Consider the following 7,927-nt stretch of genomic DNA (forward strand, 5'->3'; position numbering starts at 1 on the left):
TTTTTTACATTGTGGATCACTCTTCTGTGATGCATTGTTTGCCTTATTTATTACAGTCTGTTTCTCTTACATAGAGTGTTGTGGGTGTTTAATGCTTAACTCATGAAGGGGATTCCGTGTACTGCCCTTTTTTCAAGTTCAGAAACCCTTTTGTTTCTTCAAAACAAATTGGTTCCTCGATAGAATCACTTTGTAAGTAAGTGCATATTTAGTATATATAGTAGACCAAGATTCTGAGGGTTCCTGGGCATACCCAGTCTAATTACAGTTTCCGATTTAACATCTTGGCACCTTTTGGACCTCTCCCCTGCATTTCATGCATGTGTTTGTCGTATCATTTTGAGGTGACTGGAGACTTTCTGTAGATTGGGAACAGCTCCACTCTGGCTACTGAACTTTCTACCTGGAAGCAATGTCCAAGTCTACCTCGACTCTTCCTTGACTGTCAACATTTCTCTGGCATGTTGAGTCTGTCTTTACTTGTAATTGTGTACATTATACCTCTGGCTACCATCATTCAGTTGTTGGCGGTTGACATATATGCACACAACATACACAATTTTCTTTTGATTTAACAGATTACTGTGGTGCTTTGATCTAGATTCTCAAAGCAACATCTTTCAAAAATCAGCATCTGGTTCAGAATGTGGCAACTAGATTTCTCTTTAATTTGAAGTGGATGGACTCTTGTCAGGTCACCTAAGTTTAAGCACTCATCCCTTGGGGGCGAGCGTTTTCTGTGGAAACAGCCACACTTTGGAATTCACTACTTCTACTCCTACGAGCCCAAACTTCTTTACTTAGACGTAGGAAAAAGTGGAAAATATGGCTTTTCCGATGTCAGTGTACTTTTTATTTTAATATGCTGCCCTCACTGGTATGCTTGCATCAATAGTAGTGTTTCAAAGCTATTTGATAACTTTGAGCGAAAGTTAGTGCTCTATACATTGAAAAAAGAAAATAATGGAATGTATGTCCAGGCTCAATGAAACAGTGCATGTAAATAAATGCAAACGTCTGAGTGAAATATATTCAATCACAGATTCATTCAACGAAGCATTTAAGCTCCACTGTCTTGCCTTGTATATGCCCCCACCAGGACCAGGGGCATTCGTTGTTCAGGTGATTGCTGTATGGTTTCTGATCCTGCCACCACGGAGAAGGTTTAGTGCTCTACATCTCACAGGAGAATCCGCAGCATCTCTGATGTGGGGCTAATTACAACTGGATGAGGGGCCCCTGTGATATGAGAAACTGTGCCTCCCTGAGGCACACCTCGGTGAGAAGAGGGGGTGTTGTAATTGGCAGGTCCATGTGCAGATAATATGTAAATAACACGAGAAAGTACTACAATTATCCTTGATGACAGCCCCAGCAGGCTAGAGTGATATAAGAGTGCACTGGAGGGCCTTGTCAGAAGCAAGAAACAGGCAGCACAGCAGGGAGCAGCCAAACGCAAGTCCAGGAGGAGGGAAAAGTCAACCCCAAGGTGAAGGGAGCAGAGTGAATGAATCTGCTGATACAATGAGACAGTGCGCCTTCCGTCATCACGTAACCCACTAATAATAGACAGTGACAAAAGACTATGAGCACAGGGCACTTTTCCAAAAGACATGCCTTCTGTTGGCGATCTATGCTTGTTAAGAGGCTGCATCCATCCTCCTCACAGGTGGTGCCTGGCATGGTACCTCCTGGTTCCCTGCCTGATGATAGAGTGCACCGGGACACCTGAGGCGCCAGGCTGTCGGATTCACACACCGGACGCTAATGGGTTCCACAGAGCTGGGGACATACTGGTCGGGGCAGTCTTCCCTCTGCACGTGGACAGAGTCCTGCGCAAACCCTCTTTCGACACTGAGCCGGACTTGATAACCTGTCGAACGTAAGAGATCCTTTAGGAAGTTAGGTCTTGTGTTGTTGTGGCGTAGGCTGTTTTAAATATGTTTTACATTTTATTTGGTTAGCCAACCTTAATTCGTGTTTTGGATTTGGGAAAAGCTAGAAGAGGGGTGCCCAATTTTAATTATGGAGGGTCAGCTGCATGCCACAGACACAGTTTACCCATTACACTGATTATATAAATTCGCTCACTTTCGATTCATTATATGTACATGTCTTTATTCAAAACTTTAGATTCAATGCAGATACATGTATTTTATGTGAGAATCATGCAGGGACCATTGTTTCCTGCACCTAAGTTGGACACCCCAGCTCTGTGAGATTGCTGCTTCAGTACCAAATGTTGGATTGGTTAAACAGTATTAATTACTAAAATGTACAGGTTCCCAGATAACAGATATATACATTTTCTCCAAACCTGCTCAGAAAGAGCAGGGGGCATATCTGGAAGATAGCTGTAATCATTTCGACAAAACAAGAAGTGGTGTGATGTAATTTGCATCTTCCCCCTACTATCTAATTTGAGGTGATTTGATTTTGCCTAATTCCGGTTTTGCCATCCAAAACGTGTATGAATTCGCAGGATAAGCCCTTAAATTCGGAATCATAATTCAAGCAGGGTTATTTGTGAATCAAACGCCGAATGAAGAAGTGAAAATTTGCAGCATACGCACGTATGAAGCTTGACCAATCAATTCCTTGCTGCAGACCTGTTTACCTCGTGTTTTTTCTTTAAAGTGTTGTAAAAGGTATCTAGAACAGTGCTGCCCACAGGAAGAAAACACTGTCCCTTTTCTAAGACAGTCTTTTCTGTCGTAGTAAAGTCATATCTTTATGTAATTAATAAACATGATTAGAATCAGAACTAAATTGAAATACCACCAAATCCCGTTCATGTTACAACTGTAGTTAGAAGTAAGCATGGGCTGAAAATTCGTTCCGCTCCTGAAATTTGTGGATTTTTGGCAATTTCGCGATCCGCAAATCGCGCGAAATTGCCAAACGATCCGCAATTCGCAAGTTTGTGAATTTTTTTGCTTGTTCGCGCTTCAAAAATACAATCTTGTGCGCGCTGCATTGACTTACCTTGATTCTGAGTTTGCCCAGTTGTTTTCCTCCCGCGAACAAGATGGCCACGACAAAAAACAACCGCATGGGTGAGTTCGCGGTAGCGGCGCTGAAAAAAAATCCGCGAACATGTCAAAATAAATTTCGCCCATACTTAGTTAGGAGGACTGTTGCTAACAGCTCCATAAATAATCCTTTAAAATAGAAAACGAATAAGAAGTTTATTCTTGCTTGGATTTAGGCCACTAATTAGCCACTGTTCTCGCCATCAATGATTTACTGAAAGTCAATCATCAATTGTTTGAATTAGATTTTACTAAATATTCTAGTTATTTAACTACCCCATCAATGAATTCCACAAAAAGGCAGATATGCCATCACTTCTGTCAAAAAGTAAACCCCCACCAACACCCCAAGCAGAGTTTATGTTCAGAAATGTACTCTATGCAAGTACACACAGAGAGCAGGTACTATGTGGGTTAAGTTCTCCTTTTTTTGTTAAATATATAGGATCCCATTGCCCTGGTTGCCTGGCCTTGCGAAATTCTTGGGTTGGAATCAGGATAAACTTCAGATGCACAAATTATTGCTAACACTTTGCCCAAGGCTCAGTCTCGGTCCTGTAGGACAATCTATTTACCCGAATGTGACTACTACAAATGTACCTGCAATGTTCCTCTAAAAATCAGCCAGATCAATATTTGTGTCTATTCACAATAATAAGGGTGGACCGCTTGATAAATACGTCCAGAGATTTGAAAACAAGCCAGTGTAGGGTAGGTAGAGCAGGGCAGAAATTTGAATTTCCACCTCTGGGTAGTTTCAGACTGATGCACTGATTTGAAAATGTATAGTGGCCTTCGTGGTCTTGCTACAGTAGATACCTTGCCCATCAAGTGGCAAGTATAATGTCCCTCTATATGAGTGCAATCTGACCGCAAGGGGAGGGTGCATCTGTTTCGTTTTATGCTTTTTTGATTAAAGCCCCAATTCCATGTTGTATGAAAGTCGGCAACCATAAATATGCAGTGGGCAACAAAAGTTACTGCTGTGCAATGCATGAATGGGGCAGAGCAGGACAGCACAACAGGCCCGATTATGTGTAGGGCACACTTTCCCTGTTTGCGCCCGGCGCACCTTAAAACAGGTGTGCCAGGCGCAAACAGAGAAAATGCGCCCTATTTCATAGAATGCCCTGCCCCCAGGGCTACAGCGAACTCGCACTACCCCCAGGGCAGTGCATTCATGTGAAAAATGGAGCAGGAGTTTTGAAACCGCTTTGTGTTTGCATAGTGCAGACGGCACCCATCTGCACTTTTAAAGGGGATTAGAGATCCCCTTGCAGACAGGTGCAGTGAGTGACTGCAACCGCCTGCAAGGGGATGTCTGAAGGTTCCATAGAACCCCTCCCCCCTCCAGAGGGCTGCTCTCAGGGGGAACACTGAGAGTGTGCCACGTTTCAGGCTTCTTTGCCTCTGCGCGCACGTCTGTAATGCGGTGCAGGTGCAGAGGCAAAGGGATTTTCTCATTTGCATGGGGCACGCAACCATGCAGATGAGGGAATGCCCTCTTGAGAAAGCGTTGGCGCTTTATGTGCACCACCGCTATCGTTATTACAGAAGGTGCCTCCCAAGCATCGACTGCCCCTACTGTAAAACTAAAGTGCCACAGGGTCACGCAAAGCGAGCACAAATGCCCATTGTGCCCCTGGGGCACGTTGTTTAATACAGCCCCATATCTATAAAGATGTGGCCCTGTTGCTTTGCACTCCCCAGCATTGGCACACTTTAGGATACCTTGCACCTTAGTGCAAGGCTGTGCGCATGAATCTAAGCCTGGGTTTTGTAATGGAAGAGCACCATGTCACTACAGAATACAGTGGAGACAAACTTTAAAACGTCCTAACTTTGTATGTCTGCTGTACAGTATAGAACATACGAAGTTAGAAAACTTTGTAGAAAATAAAACTTTCTCAGATGTTAACCCTGTCTCGAGGAGGCACGTCATTTATGTGTGCTAAGCCCTGTCTCATGTTACTTTCTAGGAGAAAGGACACTGTGCCAAAAACTCAAAATCCATGGGTGTTTTCCTAAGAACGAACTTGTGCTTCCTATGGGCTGTCATTCGATTCAAAGTAGCGCAACGCTTACTTTAGAGCTCCTTTTTAGCGCAAACCAAGATTTGCACTAGAAAATACATCCACATCCACGGATTTGCATGTTTTTTCGCCGCTTTCTGTGACACTGCACCAGTGCTAAGTCTTGCAAAATCTGCCCCATAATACAAACAGGAGTATGAGTTGTGTTTTGTTTTATAAATGCATGTAAATGGGACATTTCTTAGCAGGGTGATATGAGAAGTAGTGAGGTCACTGTAACAGTTTCTTTATGCACTATGTTGCATTTGCTTGTTGTTTAAGTCCTCCTCGTTCTGAAACTGAGGGCATAACGAAAATGCTGTAAAATGCTTGTTTTGTCTCCCACAAAATGGCTCCCATGCTGTGGTCTAATTAGAAATGTTGGAACAGCAGCACAAAGATAGCCGTAAACAACCAAGCAAGCAGTGGAGCCTTCATCTTTCAGGCTGTGATGCAAGCAATGGTTTGAGTAAAGTAGATTGAAAACTCAATGCCTGCGCATCTTCAAGTGCTTTGCACTCAGACCCACTACGAGATAATTGTGGAAATATTTAAAAGGACTGTAAAGGTTCTGAACTGTGTAAATAAAGAAAAAACCTTATTACAGAACACAGGTATTCATTAGTTACATTATTAAACGTTTGTAGTGCCTTAATTTAGCAGATTTGACTTGGATCAGCAGATTTCCAAAAGTGTCCACGAGAGGGATAAACTGGTGAAATAAGGAGTTTAGAAGGTGACTATAGGACAAAAGTGCTTCAATTAGAAGTGTCATTCACCTGAGGTTCAAAATTGAGGTTAACATTACGTTTTCGAGTTAAAACTTGAGAGGTCTGAGCTTGAGGAGCTCCCATTTCAGCTAGGACGTCTTTATCTGTAACACTGGGACGTTGGGGGTTTGAAAATAAAGGTGTCCTGATATTATTTATAATGCATGGGATTCTGTAATCCCTGTGTACAAATGTATGTCTCTAATTTCTTTATAGTTGGTGACTAGTGATGCACTCTATCACCATTATAAAGAAATTCAACTATTATAAGTCATTACAGTCGAGTTCTGATGTCCCAAAGCCTACAGCCAGGTGAAAGGCAGGTCAGGTCATGGAGCGTAATTGGAATGTTACTTTTCTTTCTTCTGCTCTATTTTAATAGCTTACTATGACAAGCAGACAGAACATTGTATAGCACTCCTCAGTTAGAGAAAAGCTCACATCTTTCTGCATGTTTGGACACATTTGGAGCTACTGCAACTGTTCTTTTAACAAATGTACTTGTATTGAACTTTTTCCAATATCTGTTTGCAACAAGTATCTAACAGATTTTTGATGTGTTTAATTTTGCTCTAGAGGTTTTACTGTATTCTTGATGTTTGCACGCATGCTCCCTCTGTCATATGAAAGACCTATGCACCTAGGTTTGAAGAGGTTTGTGGCAAAGGTGACCTATGACCATGTATTTCATGGGATATTGTGTCAGCTCCCGGGCATGATGAGGATATTGCAACTCACCTCAGAGCTCCGTTACCTTATGAAGGAACTCCGCTTTCGGCCTCATTCTTCTATATGGTTATGGAACACCTCTGTGACTTCCAATATCCTTCTAATGAATGGTCAGGGCACTTTACACCTTACATGTTTTATCTGAAAGTACTAAAATATGGTTTGGATGCTTTATACAAAGTTTATCTTCCCAATTAGAGACAAATTACACAATTAATTTGTAAAAATGGTTTCATAAACCTCTCTAATAGCAGTTCATAATGGTTAGGGAAATAGAAGAAATCAGTTGTGTGTCAATTGGAATAATGTTCTTGATGATACACCCCTCCTTCTAATCATGTAGTGAATTGAACAGGGTAAGTTAGGCGCACAGGAAGAGCGACAATACAAGCAGAAAGGTTGACTCAATGGAAAATACACCATAGAAAAGTGACAGAACGTCCAATGAGCCAGTGGTACACTGTGCTAGGAAGAATAATGCATCAGGCAGTGAATGAGGTCAGACTGCCATGCAGGCAGGGGCATAACGCATGGTGCTCATTCAACTCAAGGCCAAGGAATATCAGTGAGATATGGGAGAGTCGGGGGGGCCTCTTTACCTTCTGCAGAGGATACCCACCATTATACAATATGCCACTCCACTACTTTTAAGGTAAATCTATGGGAATAACCAAAAAGGCTGCAAAAACACTGTTCTGCAGCCGCCAGCTAAACAAACCGTAATCCTCAGAATGCAGCTCTAGAAAGAGTAAATCCTCAGACTACTGTGGCAAGAGGAGAGCTCAATTAAATTCCCATATCGTGAGGGTATCTTCCCAGCATGTTGTAGACTAAGGGCCATATGTATCATCATCCAGTTTTGCGATTCTCAAATAGCGATTTTTAAGAAATCGCTATTTGAGAATCGCAAATAGGTATGTATGTACAAAATCTCTTTTTTTTGCGATTTATTAAAATTCCTTAATTGCGATTAGCAAATTGCGAATCTCAATTAACACCTTGACTGCTAGGGGGTTTTCCCGTTCTGTGCTGAGCATACATGATCCCCATTGTTCATGACAAGGTCAACTCGTCATAAGCACAGGGCAGGTAAAACCCATGACGAGTTGACCTTGTCATGAGCACTGAAGGGGTTAAGGAATACTTCCCCATTCATTTCTATGGGCCAGGAGGCCCATAGGAATGAATGAGAAGTTATTCTCAATTTGCGATTCGCAATTTGCTAATCGCAAATTGAGAATAATTTCAAGGGATCAGGGGTGTCCAAAGGACACCCTGTTGCACCCCTGAAATATGCATGGGTGCACATGTGGCGCACATACAT

The sequence above is a fragment of the Lissotriton vulgaris genome, chromosome 12 (assembly GCF_964263255.1).
Source record: "Lissotriton vulgaris chromosome 12, aLisVul1.2, whole genome shotgun sequence".
NCBI classification, from domain to species: domain Eukaryota; kingdom Metazoa; phylum Chordata; class Amphibia; order Caudata; family Salamandridae; genus Lissotriton; species Lissotriton vulgaris.